The sequence below is a fragment of the Macaca fascicularis genome, chromosome 1, assembly GCF_037993035.2.
Source record: "Macaca fascicularis isolate 582-1 chromosome 1, T2T-MFA8v1.1".
Lineage (NCBI taxonomy): Eukaryota > Metazoa > Chordata > Mammalia > Primates > Cercopithecidae > Macaca > Macaca fascicularis.
The window spans coordinates 56,281,856-56,301,684 of record NC_088375.1 but is presented as its reverse complement, the minus strand read 5'-3'; the positions used below and the strand labels follow the sequence as shown (position 1 = coordinate 56,301,684).

The 19,829-nt window shown below is 35.7% G+C and overlaps 1 long non-coding RNA gene across 2 annotated transcripts in view; it reads right to left on the bottom strand.

The window, feature by feature from the left end:
* LOC102117400 (uncharacterized) overlaps positions 1 to 18,111 on the bottom strand; it is a 60,327-nt gene extending 42,216 nt beyond the window's left edge. For both annotated transcript variants that reach the window (XR_010584684.1, XR_010584685.1), the window contains exon 1: positions 18,000 to 18,111. This is a non-coding gene — a long non-coding RNA (uncharacterized lncRNA). The remainder of the gene's footprint in view (positions 1 to 17,999) is intronic.
* Between the last annotated feature and the right edge of the window lie 1,718 nt (positions 18,112 to 19,829).

The following is a 19,829-nucleotide window of genomic DNA, read 5'->3' as shown; positions in this document are numbered from 1 at the left end:
ACAGGAGATTACAATTGATAACACAGAAACACAAAAGGTCATTCAAGGCTACTATGAACACCTTTATGTGCATAAACTAGAAAACCTAGAGGATATGGATAAATTTCTGGAAATTTACAACCCTCCTAGATTAAAGAAGATATAGAGGAAGATATAGAATCTCTGAACAGACCAATAACAAGCAGTGAGATTGAAATGGTAATAAAAAAATTGTCCACAAAAAGTGCCCAGGACCAGACAGATTCACAGTTGAATTCTATCAGACATTCAAAGAAGAATTGGCACCAATCCTATTGACACTATTCTGAAGAAAGAGAAAAGGGGAATTCTCTGTAAATCATTCTATGAAGCCTTAATGCAAAAATCAGGAAAGGATATAACAAAAAACAGAAAACTACAGACCAATATCTCTGATGAACACAGATGCAAAAATCCTTGAGAAAATACTAGTGAACTGAATCCAACAGCATATCAAAATGATAATCCACCATGATCAAGTGGGTTTCATACCAGGGATGCAGGGATGGCTTAACATACATGAGTCAGTAAATGTTATACACCACATAAACAGAATTAAAAACAAAAATCACATGATCATCTCAATAGATGCAGAAAAAGCATTTGACAAAATCTAGCACTACTTTATGATTAAAACTGTCAGCAAAATTGTCATAGAAGGGGCATACCTTAAGGTAATAAAAGCTATCTACAACAAACCCACAGCCAACGTTATATTGAATGGGGAAAAGTTGAAAGCATTCCCCCTGAGACCTGGAGCAACAAGGATGCCCACTTTCACTGCTTCTATTCAACATAGTACTGGAAGTTCTAGCCAGAGCAAATAAAAGAAAGAAATGAAGGACATCCAAATTGGTAAAGAGGAAGTCAAACTGTTTATGTTTGCTGATGACATGACTGTATACCTGGAAAACCCTAAAGACTCATCCAAAAAGCTCTTAGAACTGGTAAGTGAATTCAGCAAAGTTTCAGAATACAAAATTAATGTACACAAATCAGTATCAGGCATCACATTACCAGACTTCAAACTAGGCTTGTAAGGTCTTAGTCACCAAAACAGCATGGTACTGGTATAAAAATAGGGACATAGACCAATGGAACAGAATAGAGAACCCAGAAATAAAACCAAATACTTACAGACGACTGATCTTCAACAAAGCAAATAAAAAATTAAAGTGAGTAAAGGACACCCTATTCAACAAATGGTGCTGGGATAATTGGCAACCCACATGTAGAAGAATGAAACTGGATCCTCATCTCTCACTCTATAAAAAAATCAAATCAAGATGGATCAACGACTTAAATTTAGGACCTGGAACCATAAAGATTCTAGAAGATAACATTGGAAAAACCCTTCTAGACACTGGCTTAGGCAAAGACTTCATGACCAAGAACCCAAAAGCAAATGCAACAAGAGCAAAGATAACTAGATAGGACTTAACTAAACTAAAAAGCTTCTGCACAGCAAAAGAAATAGCAAAGTTAGCAGACAACCTACAGAGTGGAAGAAAACCTTCACAATCCATACATCCAACAAAGGACTAATATCTAGAATCTACAAAGGACACAAACAAATCAGCAAGAAAAAAAAATTCCATCAAAAAGTGGGCTAAGTACATGAATAGACAATTCTCAAAAGAAGATACACGAATGGCCAATAAGTACATGGAAAAATACTCAACATCACTAATCATCAGAGAAATGCAAATCGAAACCACAATGTAATACCACCTCATGCCTACAATAATGGCCATAATAAAAAAATCAAAAAATAATAAATGCTGGAGGGGAGGTGGTGAAAGGAAATATTTCTACACTGTTGGTGGGAAGATAAACTAGTACAACCACTGTGAAAAACAGTGTGGAGATTCCTCAAAGAACTAAAAGTAGATCTGCCATTTGATCTAGCAATCCCATTACTAAGTACCCAGAGGAAAATAACTTATATGAAAAAGATACTTGCACACATGTTTACAGCAACACAATTTGCAATTGCAAAAATATGGAACCAGCCCAAATGCCCATCAATCAATGAGTGGATAAAGAAAATGTGGTATACATATACCTTGGAATACTACTCAGCCATAAAAAGGAACTAAATAATGGCATTCGCAGCAACCTGGATGGAATTAGAGACTATTATCTTTTTTTTTTTTTTTTTTTTGAGATGGAGTCTCACTCTGTCACCACCCAGGCTAGAATACAATGACAAGATCTTGGTTCACTGCAACCTCACCCTCCTGGGTTCAACCAATTCTCCTGTCTCAGCCTCTGCAGTTACTGGGATTATAGCTGCCCACCACCACACACAGCTAATTTTTTGTAGTTTTAATACAGACAAGGTTTCACCATGTTGGCCAGGCTGGTCTCGAACTCCTGACCTCAGGCGATCCACCCGCCTCAGCCTCCCAGACTGCTGGGATTACAGCCACCACACCCTGCTGAATACTATTATTCTAAGTGAAATAACTTAGGAATGGAAAATTAAACACCGTATGTTCTCACTCATATGTGGGAGCTAAGCTATGAGGACACAAAGGCATAAGAATGATACATTGGACTTTGGGGACTTGGGGGAAAAGGAGGGTTTGGCGAGGGATAAAAGACTATACATTGGGTACAATGTACACTGCTCAGATTATAGTGGCACCAAAATCCCAGAAATCACCACTAAAGAACTTATTCATATAACCAAACATCACTTGCTCCCCAAAAACCTATTGAAATTAAAAAATTAAAAAATTAAAAATAAATAAATAAAAATAAAACAATTTTTGGTTGGGCATGGTGGCTCACACCTGTAAACCTAGTGGAGACCAGCCTGGCCAACATGGTGAAACCCTGTCTCTACTAAAAATACAAAAATTAACTGGGCATGGTGGCGGGCACCTGTAATCGCAGATACTCAGGAGGTTGAGGCAGGAGAATTGCTTGAACCCAGCCAGCAGAGATTGCAGTGAGCTGAGATCGCACCACTGCACTCCAGCCTGGGCGACGAAGCAAGACTCTGTCTCAAAAAAAAAAAAAGATAAAGAAAAAGAAAAGCAATTTTAAAAAATGTTAACACTGACTTCTAGGTGATAATGATGTGTCAATATAGATTTATCATTTGATTTGTAACAAATATATTGGTCTGGGAAATCTCCATACCTCCTGTACAATTTTGCTATGAATCTAAAACTCCTCTAAAAATAAAGTTTATAAAAATAATTTTAAAAAATAGAAAAAAGTTTAATACAATAAACTTTATGTTATGCATATTTTACCTGAATAAAAAAATGGGAAAAAAATTCCCAAAAAAGAAAACTCTAGGTCCACATAGTTTTGCTGGTAAATTCTATGAAATGTTTAAGGAAAAATTTATACCAATTCTAAACAAACTAGTCCAAATAATTGAAGACATTATTCCTCACTTTGTATTAGATACAAAATCTGGACAAAGACATTAAAAAAAGAGAAAAGTACAGAGCAATATCCTTCATGAACACAGATACAAAAATATTAAATAAAATTTAGCAAATTGAAACCAAATCAAGTTTTGTCCCAGAAATGCAAGATTTGTTTAACATTTAAAAATCAATAGATGTAATGTATCGTGGTAAAAAACTAAAAAGAAAAATCTATTATGATCTTCTTAGTTGATACAGACGGAAGCATTTGACAAAATCCAACATTCTTTCCTGATAAAAATTCTCATCATACTAGGGTTAGAAGGGAATTTCCTTAACCTAATAATTGTCATCTGTGGAAATTCTATGGCTAATATTATTTTTAGTAGTGAAAACTGAATGTTTTCCCCTTAAAATGGGGATTGAGATAATGATGTCTGCTTTTATCTCTTCCTTTCAACATTGTGCAAGATATTTTAGCTCCCAAGCCAAGAGTAGTTATACAAAACACATCCTGATTTGTAAGAGAAAAGCACAATTGTCTTTATCTGATGGCAGTGTGATCATTTCTGTAAAAACTTCAGTGAACAGTAAGCTAATAAAAAAAAGCTAAGTGAGTTAGCAAGGCTGCAGAATAAAAGGTCAATATAAAAATTCAATTGTGTTTCTAACTGTTCCCAATGAACATTACAAATTGAAATTTTTAAAACCATGAAAATACCGTCAATAAATACCAACTACTTACATATGAGTCTGACAAAAGATGTTCAAGCCATGCAAACTAAAAACTGTAAAATACTACTGAGAAAAATTAAAGAAAACCTAAATAAGTACAGAACTGTTTCTGTTCATGGATGAGGAGACTCAACATCTTATAATGCAGATACTCTGCAAATTAATATATAGATTCAATGTATTCCCAGTCAAAATTTCATCAAGCTTTTATGTACAAATTGACAAGCTGATTCTAACATTTACTGGAAATTTAAGGGATCTAGAAAGCCAAAGCAATTTTATAAAAGAAAAAAAAAGATGATTAAGTCTACCTGACTTCGAGACTAATTATTCAGGTTAAAGTAATAAAGATGGTGTGGTATTGGTATTAAGATAGACAAATAGGCCAGGCGCGGTGGCTCACCCCTGTAATCCCAGCACTTTGGGAGGCCAGGATGGGCAGATCACGAGGTCAGGAGATCGAGACCATCCTGGCTAACACAGTGAAACCCTGTCTCTACGAAATAAATAAATAAATAAATAACAAAAATTAGCCAGGTGTGGTGGCAGGTGCCTGTAGCCCCAGGTACTTGGGAGGCTGAGGCAGGAGAATGGCATGAACCCGGGAGGCGGAGCTTGCAGTGAAAAAAGACAAATAGATTAATGGACCAAACTAGAGTCCAGAAACAGGCTCATACATATAGAGACAACTGAATTTTGGCAAAGGTGAAAAGGCAATGCAGTGGAGAAAACATAGTCCTTTGACAAATGGTGCTAGAACAATTGGATAATGGCATGCAAAATATAAACTTTGATTCGCATGTTACACCATATACAAAAATTAGCTAAAAATAGATCCTAGACCTAAATGCAAAACCAAAAGCATTAACATTCTAAAACACATAGAAAATCTTTGTGACTTTGCATTAAACAAAGATTTAATTGATATGAAACTGAAAGAATAATTCATTAAAAATTAATAAATTGTATTTTATAAAAATTTAAATGTGTGACCTTTAAAAGTTACTATTAAAAAATTCAAAGATAAATCACAGACTTGGAGAAAACATTTGCAAATAATATCTGTAATAAGGCACATGTTACAGATACTGAGTTATTTGTATTATTTGGATAATATGAAGAACTCTCAAAAGTTAAGAGTAAGAAAAAAATTCAATTGTTCAAATGGAAAAAAATATTTGAAGGGACACATCACAAAATAATACACGTGGATGGCCAAGAGGCACCTGAACAGATGCTCAACTTTATTAGTCATTGGGTAAATGAAAATTAAAACCATAAGATTAGAGTACATTCCTATTAGAACAGCTAAAATTAAAAATGCTGACCATACCAAGTGTTGCCAAGGATGTGGAGCACTAGAATTCTCAAACAATGAGGATGGAAATGTAAAATGGTGCAGTCACTTTGCAAAACTGCTTGCCATCATTTAAAAATTGTAAAAGTATATGTATTATATACCTAGCAAGTCCACTCCTAGTTATTTACCCAATAAAAATAACAGAATATGTCCAAATGAAGACTTAGACAAAAAATTTGTAGCAGCATTGTTTTCAATAACCCCAAAATAGAAACAACCCAATATGTCCATCAACAGGTTAATGGATAAATAAATTTTAGTATATCCATATAATGAAATACTACTCAGCAGGAAATAAGAACAAAGTGCTATTACACACAGTGACATGAATGAACCTCAAAATAATTAAGCTAAGTGAATGAAGCTAGATAAAAAGGGTAAACAGTATGATTCCATTAATTATAAAACTCCAGAAGATGCAAACTTCCCTATAACAGAAAGCAGATCAGTAATTTCCTCTGGGCACATGAAATGAAGGCAAGTAAGAAGGAGTGAGAAGGGTATTCAGGAAACATTTGGAGAAAATTGATGTGTTTACTATCTTGAAAGTGTGATGGTTTATAGATATATATATATATATGTGTATATGCCAAAACTTATGAAATTGAACACTTTAAATATATGCAATTTATATTATGTCAATTATGCCTCAATAAAATTGATTCTAGAAAGAGAGTTACATGGAATTCAGGCTGTTGCTAGACAGAAAGATTTTGTAGCTATCATCTTAGTGGTGATAGCTCAGGAGTTCCTGCAAAGAAATTCAAGGTGCCACAATTCTTCTAATATATGCAAAATTTGGGTGCCCTAAGTTATTTATAGTCAACTGCTGGGAATTGAATGCCACCTATATTAAGTTGGAACGTGTGGCTCTTTGGCAAGTTTTCTTATCCAGCTTCACGGAGTTGTTGTGAGGATTTAATAGCTCACATAGGAAGTGCTCAGTAAATGTTATTATGAGCACATGTTATAAAATGATTTATTATTATGTCAATATTTGATGGAGGAGTTTCATTGCTTTGGTCAGCTACTTAAAGTCTATGACTCAGAGAGTCAACAACTTCTCTGATAATTGAAGCTATGGAAGAGAATGAGATGATTCAAAGACAGACTGAAAGGCAGAGGAAATAAATGAGCACAGAACCTTGGGGGAATGTCTGAGCTTAAGAGGAAAGAGATGGAAGGGGAACTAGATAAGAAAACTGAGAAGTGATACAGAGGTGGGAGGAAAGTAGGACATGGTGGGGTCACAGAGTATAAGAGAGGAAATATTTTCAAGAAAAGAACAGTTCTCAAATGCTGCAGTCATGAAAAAGAAGCTCAAACAAGAAAAGGCCATTGGATTTGGCAATAATGAATTTATGTTGTCCTTTGAGACAGCAATTTCATCAGAGGGATGGGGAAGCAAGGCACATGGTATGGGGCTATGAATGAGTGGTTAGGCAGTGTAGCAATTATTTCACATCACTTTTCAAGGAATTTAGAGATGCATAGAAGAAGAACAAAAAGACTAATAGCTCTAGGCAGGGCTAAGAGGGTATTTCCAGTGTTAGGGATTACCTGAGCATGTTTTCAGGACTAAATGAGGGGACTGTGAAGAAGAGGTGACAGAAAACTTAAAAAAAGACAAAGTGAACTCTTTCAAAGCCAAGTTTTGAAAGAAACAAAAGAGGATAGGAAATAAGACACAGATGGAAGTCCTAGAAAACACTGAAGACCTTATGTTTTAAGAAAACTGGAACGAAAAATATAAACAACAAAAAAAGGAAGAGCGAGGACCAGAGGAGGAAAGTTGAGAACCCTGGTATCCTATGGCTGCAACTTCACTAGAGTAAGCACCACAGTCATAATCAGACAGAGAACTAGACTGTCACTGATGACATCAGAAGAATGAGAACCAACTTGAATTATCAAGAGTTAGATATTACCACACAGTTGACGTGCTATGTGTATGTTGGTTGAAGAATTTAAAGATATAAAGAATATTGCAAGCTCATGTACCTGACAACACATTATCACTGACTCAAATTTTATTTGGTTTATAGTAAATAATTATCCTAATGCCAAGAGCTACAAGCAATCAATGACCAAATGTACAACCATGAAATAAGGAACGTGACCGTTAGATACACTGGTACAAAGAGTATACCTCTTGGTTCTAGTTCCAATTCTGTCACATGGCCTTGGATTGGATGCTTTGCCTCACTAAGCCTTGGCATTCATCATACAGTTCCATTCAAGTCTAACATGGTAAAAATTAAATGTATTTATAAATGTACTTTATTTGCTTGTAGGTTGAATGACTGGCATGTTATTTTATTTCTAGAGATGATATTATCCTTAGCTTAACGAGGCTTGCAAAGTTGCTTTTCTTCTAATCCAAGACAAATATGATATTCCCATGACTAGATGAGAATAAATAATTGAGCAAACTCAAAGTTGACTGCCAGTCCTCTATACCTTGGGAGTTCAAACTAGTAGAGTCCTGCAGTCACTCTTAATTTCCAGCATATGAAGCTGCCAAAGTCATTTGACTGACTTCTTATGCCTCCTCTGTCACAGAGGCAGCCACTGCCCCTCTGATATTACATAGGTCACTCTAAACACTATGCAGAGTTGTATTTTAGAAATAATATTTCATGCTATTTAACTACATGATATTTTCCAGGGAGCCTGACTGCACATCAAGGAAAAGGGGTGCTTTGTTTCAGAAGGACTAGAATATAGCAGATAAGTATGAAGTTTCTGGAATCAGAACACCTGAGTTTTAATTCTGGCCTCACTGCCTACTAATTACAGCATAATCCCTCTAAGCCTCCTTTTCTCATCAGTAATATAGCACTGTTAAAATTTTAGTGTGCATATGCATAGAATATGCTTATGATAACATCTGACATATAAGAAGCAATGAATGTTAATCTTTGTAGACATATGCTGAATTTGGAGTATTTTTTATCAGTGAAGATCTCTTCTGTTTGGATAATAATATATTATATTTACAGCCTGAATAGAAATTACTTTTATTCATCTTGAAAAAGGCATGCTTTCCAAACAAGGGGCAGAAGGAAATCCTCTATACTTTTCCTGGTCTTGTCTTTTTAAATCCATGAGGCTCTAGAAGGCAAAGAAGTAACTAATGATCTGTAGCAGGCAGCCCAGCCCGTGTGGCATTTTGCTATAATAATTTCTTGTTCTCTACAAGCAATCATTAGGGACTGCCACCCTAACAGCATATTTTGTTTTAAATTAAAACAGCAACAGTAACAACAACAATTCGCCACCAAATTCTGGAGAGTAGATTAGGCTCTTCTATCACTTGAATGTTTAAATAAGAAATAATTACCAAAAGGATGAGGGTTAGAGGATATATATTCATCTTTGTTTATAAAATTGATGAGAAAGGTAATTTTTAAAAAGAAACTTAACTTTGTTAGTTCAATTTTAGATGCTGAAGAAAAAATCTTCATAATAAAATCAAAATCCTAACTGATTTTTAAAAACTGAACAAAAACATTGTGCACATGTACCCTAGAACTTGAAGTATAATAATTAAAAAAAAAGATATGAGGAGAAAAAAAAACTGAATAAAAACATGTCAGTATCTTGAATATGGTTTATATAAATGCATTCCCACTTACTGGTCAAGTGACAAAACTGCCATCAATCAATTCAACAAGCATTTATTGAATGTCTACTGTGTGCTAATTGTTTTTCTAGAATTAACGATATAAACATGGCTAACAAAGAAAGAGAGCCACAACTAAAATGCTATTATTAAATACTAAAGCTAGGAAAAATTGATTCTAAGGGAACACAGAGAAGAAATATCTAGCTCAGACTGAGGATCTGAGGTCATGTCAACAGGGTTGAAACAGGGTCTCGAAAGGCTGTTAGGAGTTAGCCTGAGACACATGGTGGGGGAGGGTGTTCCAGGGAGAGGAGTAGCATGTGCAAAATCACAGTGGCTAGAGAAGCGAAAGTGAGTTCGTATGTCCAGATAAGTGGTTCTCAAGTGGGGAGGAATTAGGAGAAGCAAAAAGAGATCATGAGGTATTTTTTTATCAAACTGCATGTGTCCTTCTCCCCGTTTTCCCATTTTTATATGGTCCTACAAAGGGCCATTGTAATGAAATGAATGCTTGTGTCTCTCCGAAGTTCATATGCTAAACCTCTAACCCTCAGTGTGGTGGCATTTGTATTTGGGGCCTTTGGTTTGCATCAGGTCATGAGGATGGGGTCCCCGTGATGGGATTAGTAACAGGAAGTAAGGCCTGAACTCTCTCTCTCACTCTGCCATGTGAGGACACAAGAAGAATGTGGCTGTCCACCAGCCAGAAAGAAAGCCTTCACCAGACATTGAATCTGCCAGCACCTTGATCTTAGACTTCCCAGCCTCTAGAACTGTGAGAAATAAGTGTCTGTTGTTTAAGCCACCTATTACATGGTATTTTGTTATAGCAGCCCAAGAAGACTAAGACAGCCATTTAATAGGGGGCATTTGAAAATTCTTCTAAAGTTAATCTGATCAGCCTTGCACTAAAATATTCCTCCACCTCCCTCCCACCCACCTACTCCTCTGTACCCCTATGGAGACCAATGGTCAAGGTACTGCTTGATATTGAAGTGTGTTAGTACAGAGGCTAAAGTAGGCAGAAGACTACTTTAGAAATCAATATGCCAAGCTGAATAGCTTAGAGTTTTAGTTGAAACAATACAAGAATTAGGCCAGAAAGTAAAATAACAATAATAATAATAATAATAAATGTGCATGTTAGAAGATGATTCTGTCGTAACTATACACTAAGGGTAGCAAACTTTCTGTAAATGGCCAAGTAGTAAGTATTTTAGCTTTGGCAGCGCATACCAGTCTGTGTTGCAACTGCAGCTAGAGCTAGAGTTTTGCAAGTCATACCAGTCTGTATTAACTCTGAAGCTAGAGCATGAAAGCAGCCAGAGATAGCATGTGAATTAAAGGATTTAAGTGTATTCTAAGAAAACTTTATTTACAAAAGTTGTCAGTGGTAATGAGCAGAATTTGACCCTGCTATAGAGAATGAACTGGAGAGGATATGACTAAGCTAGAGTCATATATTCCAATAACATAGCATAATTGACCAAGTAAGAAATGAAAAGGATTGAAGGGAGTCATTCGCAGAGGAGATAGAAGAGGGAATATAATTTAAATACACATAAGAGATAGAAACCATAGATCTTACAACCAATTAGATACAAGAGGAAATGATAATGAAAGTCCAAAGCATGGACATGACTTGAATGACAGTGTACATGTGACAGACCCCAGTGAATGGTGGCAAACCTTGTGGACACAGAGCTGTCATTGAAGAGAATATAGTACATGAGAAAGCTCTGCTCTCTGGCCACAAACCACAGCCTTGGCCAAAGTCATCATCTCCTTCCAGGAGCAGCTACATAATTTCCAGGATCCATTGCCAAATGAACATGCAGGATTCCACCTCCCCCTGTTGCTCAAAATTATTAAGAATTTCAAGACAATGAAAGTAAAGCATTAAACCAAGCATAGGGCCTTTCTAGGTGCTGGACCTTGTGTGACTGCACAAGTCATATGACCCTGAATCTGACCCTGCTCCATCTCCAGCACATGTACTAGCTTTAGCATGTCTATAATAAGGAACTTTGTTCTTAGAATCCAAACTTCTTAATTTACCTCCACAGCCCATTTTTTTGTAGTCTCCAAATCTACTACATAGACACAACAGCTGTATTTCAATAGTGATTTCAGCTTAAAGGAGGTTTTCTTTTTTTCCCTTACACTAACTCACATTTAAGATTATAGCAGAATGGCAATATGCATTGCCCATGACTGAGAATGAAGTTTGAAGGTGAGTTTTTCTCTGTGCATCATTTGACAAGTGCATTTTGAGAGTTTCTTTGAAAATGAATGCAAACACCAAAGTTTCAGACAGTAAACTGTGTTCCAAGGCTGGTGTTTCTTTAGAGATCTGTGGATGTCCTAGAAGACCAAACCTACCAGGAATCTTGTAGAATATCCTATGGTCAGTGAAGATGACTTTCTCTGACCAGAAGTCCAGAAACATATGCTGTCTGTGCAGTTCAGCCACCATTATTTTGTGCCTTTAATCAACTCAACATTTTGTAGTACATCTTCCTCAATGATGACACATGAGACCTGGATCTTCAAGATCTAAAATTTAAGACCAGGCACAGTGGCTCATGCCTGTAATCCTAGCACTTTGGGAGGGTGAGGCTGGTGGATCACTTGAGGTCAGAAGTTTGAGACCAGCCTGGCCAACATAGTGAAACCCCATCTCTACCTAAAAAAAAAAAAAAAAAAAAAATTAGCCGTGTGTGGTGCCATGCACCTGTAGTCCCAGCTACGCAAGAGGCTGAGGCATGAGAATTGCTTGAACTTGGGAGGCAGAGGTTGCAGTGAGCCAAGATCATGCCACTATACTGCAACTTGGGTGACTGAGAGAGACTCTGTCTCAGGAAGAAAAAAAATCTAAAATTCATTTTTTGTATTATGTTTGTTCCCATTACATAAAGCTTCTAAGGATCTATCGTGACTAGATATTGGATAATTTAAATCCAAATCAAAGAGCAAATTAAAATAAAAATGTGACCCTAGCCAATTTCAGTATTTATACATTTATACTCCATTTATAATTAATTACCTCCTTCTGTACCAAAATATATTATTTTCTATTCAGAGAAGGGTGAGACTGGCTACCCACACGCTAAAAATCTGACACAGAGGCCATATATACACAGTTGCTGGATAAAAAACACAGAATGCCAAGCATTTGCAAATATGTCAAACATACGTATACTTTAAAATGTGTTGTTTATTTGAGATTCAAGAAGTGTATGCCCTGTATTTTTATTTTCTAAATCTGGGAACCCTATACCTATGCTGAGTGGGAAACCAAGCCATATGGCTTCTAAAGTACCCTCTAGCCCTGAAATACTCAATTGCGATATGATTTTTTACCATTTCCAGTAAACTAAACTAAGACCAAACAGTAGAATTTGAAGGAGGGAAGATAGTGATTCAATAGAAGAAATCTGTTTATAAAGCAAAGCTATCAATTGTGTGCCCAAGCACAATCCATTTGATCAGCACCCCATCCGCCAGAGTACTCACTAATATAGAGGCTAGACAAATGGTCTACAAAGTGGGGAATGCCTTCCCACAGGAAATATTCATGGCAACCCATTGAAGTGAAGGAAGCAAAAATGAGAACGTGTGATTTTTTTTAAAAGAAAGAAGTATTTTGCTATAAATTAATAGAGAAATTGAGCCTGGTCCTCTGTCAGGAGGTAAAGATGTTCGGAAGGACCTGTGACAGTTTCACAACACAAGGGTTCAACAGAGAAATGCATATATTCATTTTCTGCCCTATTAAAACAGATGAATAAAAATATTTTTCATTTCTGAGCTTTGTTTTGCCACAAAGGATGTGGTACCTTTAAAAAACTTTAAAGCATCATTTTCTAAACTTAAATGTTACCATGCAATTTCTACAGGGTGTGAATTAATTTTTAAAACTATAAAATTGTAAAATCTCCCAATTATTGTGCAACAATACCTGATGAACATCAGAAATGCCAGGAATTTAATGGAAATATTTAAACAAAAACTTTTGCATAGTTGATAAATAAAATGTAACATGATTTAATAAGCACAGATAATAATATATTTCTTCTTGTGTAAGCTTGAGTTATGACAATCATTAAAACTAAGTATCAGAATTGTTTTATGATATAAATTTTTAACAATAATGAAATATATTCTTAATATTTTTCTCATAAGAAAATATACGTATCTATAAAAACCAAAAGTTTTGATATTTTACTTTACATAAAAATATTTCAGGGAAATTAAAATGTTTTGAATCATTCATAAATGAAATGAAACATATTATAAATTATATTTGTTTAATATTTGCCTTATCCTTTAATCTTCAATTTTGTAAATATTTTATTATATTTGATTACATTTAAAATTTATATAATTTATAAACCAATAACATTCAGAAATCAGAAGTGAAGGTATAAAAATTTCTATTGATAGTTGTATACTAAAATGCATATTCAGTGGCCTGCACAACTATCTATTGGAGGCATTGAGAACATACCTAAATTGGTTAAAGATTTATTCTAAATAAACTCTATGATTTGTCATTGTGTTTTTGTTTTTATTTTTCACCATCCTAAGTTTATTATTTGCAGCAATTCTACATTATTCCAGGTAAAACTACTCTTTCTTTTGGAGGAGTTGGAACTTTCCTGTTTTTGTAAATAAAGTTTAATTTGGAAACCCAGGCCAGAACTATTCTTAAATTGCTTTTTTGCTTCAAAATTTAGTGGGAGATGAGCAACACTGTTAATATCTAATTTAATAACTTCTACTATAGATTAAACCTATTTCCTCTTATTAAACATTGATAAAAATACATATGACTCTGAACTTGAATATGATTGCTAGATCCTTACCTTTAAAAAATAATTTTGTCATTTATAATTTGATTTTAAAAAATGTTATCTATTCTTTCTCTCCTTTTTGTTAATTTGTCTACTTTTTGTATTAATGCATGTGTGGAGCAATAAATTTTTTAAATAATCATTTTATTTTGTGTTTTGGAATAAGGAGTTAGCGAATACATTTAGAAAATATTAGATGTAGGCAAAAATAGAAAGTGGATAACTTAGAGTTGCTCAAAATTGCTGTGAATCCCATCAAAAAGCTTATCCACCATGAGCAAGTAATATATTTTTGTTTGTTTGTTTGTTTGTTTATTTTTAGTCAGACTTTTGCTCTTTCCCCCAGCCTGGAGTGAAATGCTGTGATCTTGGCCCACTGCAACATCCACCTGCCGGGTTCAAGCGATTCTCCTGCCTCAGCCTCCTGAGCAGCTGAGATTATGGCGCTCGCCACCATGCCCAGTTAAATTTTTTTTTTTTTTTTGTATTTTTTAGTAGAGACAGGGTTCCAACACGTTGGCCAGGCTGGTGTTGAACTCCTAACCTCAGGTGATCCACCCGCCTCAGCCTCCCAAAGTGCTAGGATTACAGGCGTGAGCCCCTGTGCCCAGCCTGATCAAGTAAGCTTTTTTTGAACTTAAGACAATAGCCACATGGCTCTCTCAATAGATGCAGAAAAGGCTTTTGGTGAAATTCAACACCACCTTCATGTTTAAAAAACCAAACAAACAAAAAAACCCTCTCAATAAACTGGGTTTTGAAGGAACATACCTCAAAATAATACAAGCTATCTATGACAAACCCACAGCTAACATCACACTGAATGGGCAAAAGCTGGACGCAGTTCCCTTGAAAACCAGCACAAGACAAGGATGCCTTCTCTCAACACTCCTATTCAACATAATACTGGAAGTTCTGGACAAAGAAATCAGGCAAAAGAAAGAAATAAAGGGCACCTGATATGATTTGGCTCCGTATCCCCACCCAAATCTCATGTCAAATTATAATCCCCACATGTTGGAGCAGGGGCCTGTTAGGGGGTGACTGAACCATAGGGGCAGTTTCCCCCATGCTTTTCTCATGATAGAAAGTGAGTTCTCATGAAATCTAGTTGTTTGAAAGTGTGTAGCACTTTCCCGCTCTGCTCTCTCTTTCCTGCTTCACCTTCCACCGTGATTGTGAATTTCCTGAGGACTCCCAGCAATGCTTCTTGTACAGTCTGTGGAAATGTGAGTCAATTAAACTTCTTTTCTTCATAAATTACCCAGTCTCAGTAGTTCTTTATAGCTATGTGAAAATGGGCTATACAATATTTCAAATAGGAAGAGAGGAAGTCAAACTATCTCTGTTTGCAGATGATATGATTCTATATCAGAAAACTCCATAGTCTCAGTCCAAAAGCTTCTTCAGCTGATATGCAACTTCAGTGAAGTCTCAGGATACAAAATCAATGTTCAAAAATCACTAGCATTCTTATACATCAACAATAGACAAGCAGAGAACCAAATCAGGAAGGCAATCCCATTCACAACTTCCACAATCAAAATAAAATATCTAACAATATAGCTAACTAGGAAGGTAAAAGATCTCTGCAATGAAAAATGCAAAATACTGCTCAAGAAAAATCACAGATGACACAAACAAATGGAAAACTATTCCATGCTCATAAATAGGAAGAAAAAATATTGTTAAAATGGCCATACTTCCCAAAGCAATTTATAGATTCAATAGTATTTCTGTCCAACTACCAATGACATTCTTCACAGAACTAGAAAAATCTACTTTAAAATTAATATGGAATCCAAAAACAGCCTGAACAGACAAGGCAATCCTAAGCAAAAAGAACAAAGCTGGAGGCTTCACACTACCCAACTTCAATCTGTACTATAGGCCTATAGTAACCCAAACAGCATGGCACTAGTACCAAAACAGACACATCAGCCAATGGAACAGAATAGGTAGCCCAGAAATAAGGTCATACGTCTACAGTCATCTGATCTTTAACAAAACTGACAAAAACAAAGAGGAAAATACTCCCTGTTTAATAAATGGTGCTGGGATAACTGGATAGCCATATGCAGACGATTGAAAACTGGACCCCTTCCTTACACCACATACAAAAATCAATGCAAGATGGATTAAATACTTAAATGTAAAAATGTAAACTATAAAAAGCCCAGAAGGAAACTAAGCAATATCATTCTGGACATAGGAATGGGCAAAGATTTCATGATAAAGATGGCAAAAGCATTGCAAAAAAAGCAAAACTTGACAAATAGGATCTAATTAAACTAAAGAGCTTCTGCACAGCAAAAGAAACTATCAAGAGAGTAAATAACCTACAGAATGAGAAAATAATTTTGCAAACTATGCAACCAACAAAAGCCTAATATCCAGCATCTATAATGAACTTAAACGATTTACGAGAAAAAAAAAATCCAAATACCATTAAAAAGTGGGCAAAGGACATGAACTGACACTTTTCAAAAGAAGACATATAGCTGGGCGCAGTGGCTCACACCTATAATCCCAGCACTCTGGGAGGCCGAGGCTGGTGGATCACCTGAGATCAGGAGTTCGAGATGAGCCTGGCCAACCTGGTGAAATCCTGTCTCTACTAAACAAAAAATTAGCCAGGTGTGGTGGTGGACACCTGTAATTCCAGCTACTCGGGAGACTGAGGCAGGAGAATCACTTGAACCTGGAAGGCAGAGGTTGCGGTGAGCAGAGATCGCACCATTGCCCTCCAGCCTTGGCAATAATAGTGAAACTCCGTCTCAAAAAAAAAAAAAAAAGACATACATGCAGCCAAAAAGCATATGAAAAAAAGCTCAACATCACCAATCATTAGAGGAATGTAAATCAAAACCACACTCATTGTGGTGGTATTTCATATACCATCTCACACCAGTCAGAATCACTATTATTAAAAAGTCAAAAACAAAAGAGAAAAAGGAATGCTTATACACTTTTGGTGGCAGTATAAAATAGTTCAACCACTGTAAAAGCAGTGTGGCGATTTATCAAAGATCTAAAAACAGAACTACCATTTGATCCAGCAATGCCATTACCAGGTATATACCTAAAAATATGTAAATCATTCTATTATAAAGACACATGCATGTGTACGTTGATTGCAGCACTATTCACAATAGCAAAGACATGGAATCAACCTAAATGTCTATCAGTGGTAGACCTGATAAAGAAAATGTGATACACATACACCATGGAATACTATGCAACCATAAAAAAGAATGAAATCATGTCCTATGCAGGAACATGGATGGAGCTGGAGGTCATTATCCTTAGCAAACTAATACAGGAACAGAAAACCAAATGCTGCATGTTCTCACTTATAAGTGGGAGCTAAATGATGAGAACACATGGACACAGAGGGAAACAACAGACACTGAGGTCTACTAGGCCATGAAGGGTGGGAGGAGGGAGAGGATCAGGAAAAATAACTAATGGGCACTAGGCTTAATACTTGGGTGATGAAGTAATTTGTACATGTACCCCTGAACGTAAACTAAAAGTTAAAAAAAGTGCTGTGAATTCTTGGTGACCTGAAAAGAAATAAATTGGACTAGAAATCACATGAATTTCGAGGTTAGTAATATGCATAAATGTGATCATTTGAGCAGTAGCAATCTATCTCAATAATAAAAAGATAAAAGTCTTCTCTAACTTAGGAAAGACAGAGATCATTATTTATTATAACTTTGTAACAAGTGAAAATAATTCTCAATATCATGACTAGGCCATATTTTATAGGCAAAGTATAATTAACAAAAATGTTTTAGGAATCGAAATTGTTAGATGTCCTTTTTGTAAGAAAGACAGACACAATAGAAATGATGTATATATACAAAAACAACATATATAGAGAGTTTTTTTCAACCTGGCTAAAGTAATTGCACTTTCTAAAATAACTACCTTTATTAATGTTTTAGTAGCTTATCAAGAAAACTCTCTATAAAGTGAAGAAAGGGAAAAACTTTCAAATGACTCACTGAGTTACTCTGTACTGACAGCAGATTGTGCAGGATAAATGAGCCCTGGGCCTGAATGCTCTCAGATCTTGCAGGGGATGTTGTGGCTTCTTACGGTTTCAGACTTGACTATGGACCTCTATTGTATTTTGCACTTGCTATATGAGGTTCCAATAAATTGTCACAAGCTTTGTGGTTACCAAAACCACCTTGAGAAATATGAAGAAGTAAAGGAGGGAGAGAGCACAGTAGTAGAGGCCCAAATGAAGTATTTTTATGTCATAAATTCCATAAGCACTTCTTCCAGCATAATCAAAGCACTTTTCCTCAGCTAATTTTATTCTATTTAAAGGAATATATGAAGATCTTGCATTCTAACTTAAGTCTTAGCTCCTAGCTCCTCATTCCTATCTATCTGAAAAACTTATCCTTGAAGATCCAACTCATCTCTTACCTCTTTTGTGACACCATCCATAAGGAACCTAGAATACTTTATGTAATGTTAACACACTGATTATCTTATGTTTAAAACCTGTCTTCTCAGTTGGAGTATGAGGCCTACAAGGCAAGGCACATACCTTATTCCTCTCCATGTTTCCAATGCTTATAACAGATCAGTTCAACATTGACAAATGCTTGACAAATAGAAAAAGGAAGGGGAGGGGAAGGGAGAGGAGAGGAGGAGTGGGGAGGGGAGGGAAAAGGGAGGGAAGGAAAGGGAAAGGAAGGGAAGGGGGAAAGAAGGAAAATAATGAAGGAAGGAAGAGAAAGAAAGGTAAAAAGAAAAAGAAAGAAGGAAAGAGGGAAAGATTAAATGAATGGACAAATGGATGAACAAGTGATGTTCAGAGAAGGCACTGGATGTGTTGCTAGTTTTTATTAGAGATTTGAGAAGAGTATAGCATAGTTCTCATTTAGTAATCCATGTTAAGCAAGCAATAGACTCAGCCTTAGCCTTGTATGGAGTGAAAGCGCAAGGAACGGCCATGTATTGGAGCCAAATTTAGTAGATAGAAATAAAAATTTAATACTAAATCAAAGCTAGGCGGATCATTAAAATAGAACTGTCAATCCAGAGGACCGAAGCAAAAAGTCAGAACCTAAGTAAAAAACAAAGAAATGGAAACAAGAAAAACTAGATGAAAGAAAAGGAAGAGAAGCAGAACCAAGAGAAATCCCTAAGGCAAAGGGAGTAATTACTACAGTTATTCATGTGCTGCTAATGACCTTAGCATTCCATAGTGACTAAGACATCCTGGAATAAGTTTGCCTGAATTCTAATACTGGTTCTATTGCTTACAGATTCCTTACCGTTACGTGACAGTTTCCTCATTTATAAACCAACGATGATAATAATACCTACCTCATAGGGTTATTGTGAGAATTAAATAAAATGTGGCTATTGCTATTAGGAGGTCCTCAATCAATTTGAACAAATGAAGTAAAATGAGAAGTTAAAAAAAAATGGCTTATTAATAGGATAATAGTATATATCAGTTTACTTAGACCAGTCCTGGTTTGTAAGTTATCCTGGTGCCTTGAAGTAGTATGTTCTTTCGCTGTTATAAAAACTTTAAAAACAAAATGCCTAAGAATTCTGTAGGATGTCAAGTTACAAAATAGTATTTTGAAACATGAAATAAAATACACAAATTTTAAAGAAAAATACTAAATTACACTTTATCAACATTTAAAATTTCTGAACAAAAGATAAACACCCCAAAAGATGACCAATTGTTCCAGTAATCAAGAAAATTCAGATAAAAGCACAGTGATAATTTGCTTCTATAATAGCAGATAGGTGGTTACAGAGCAAAATTCCCACGGGACCAAATAGAACTGGACAAATTG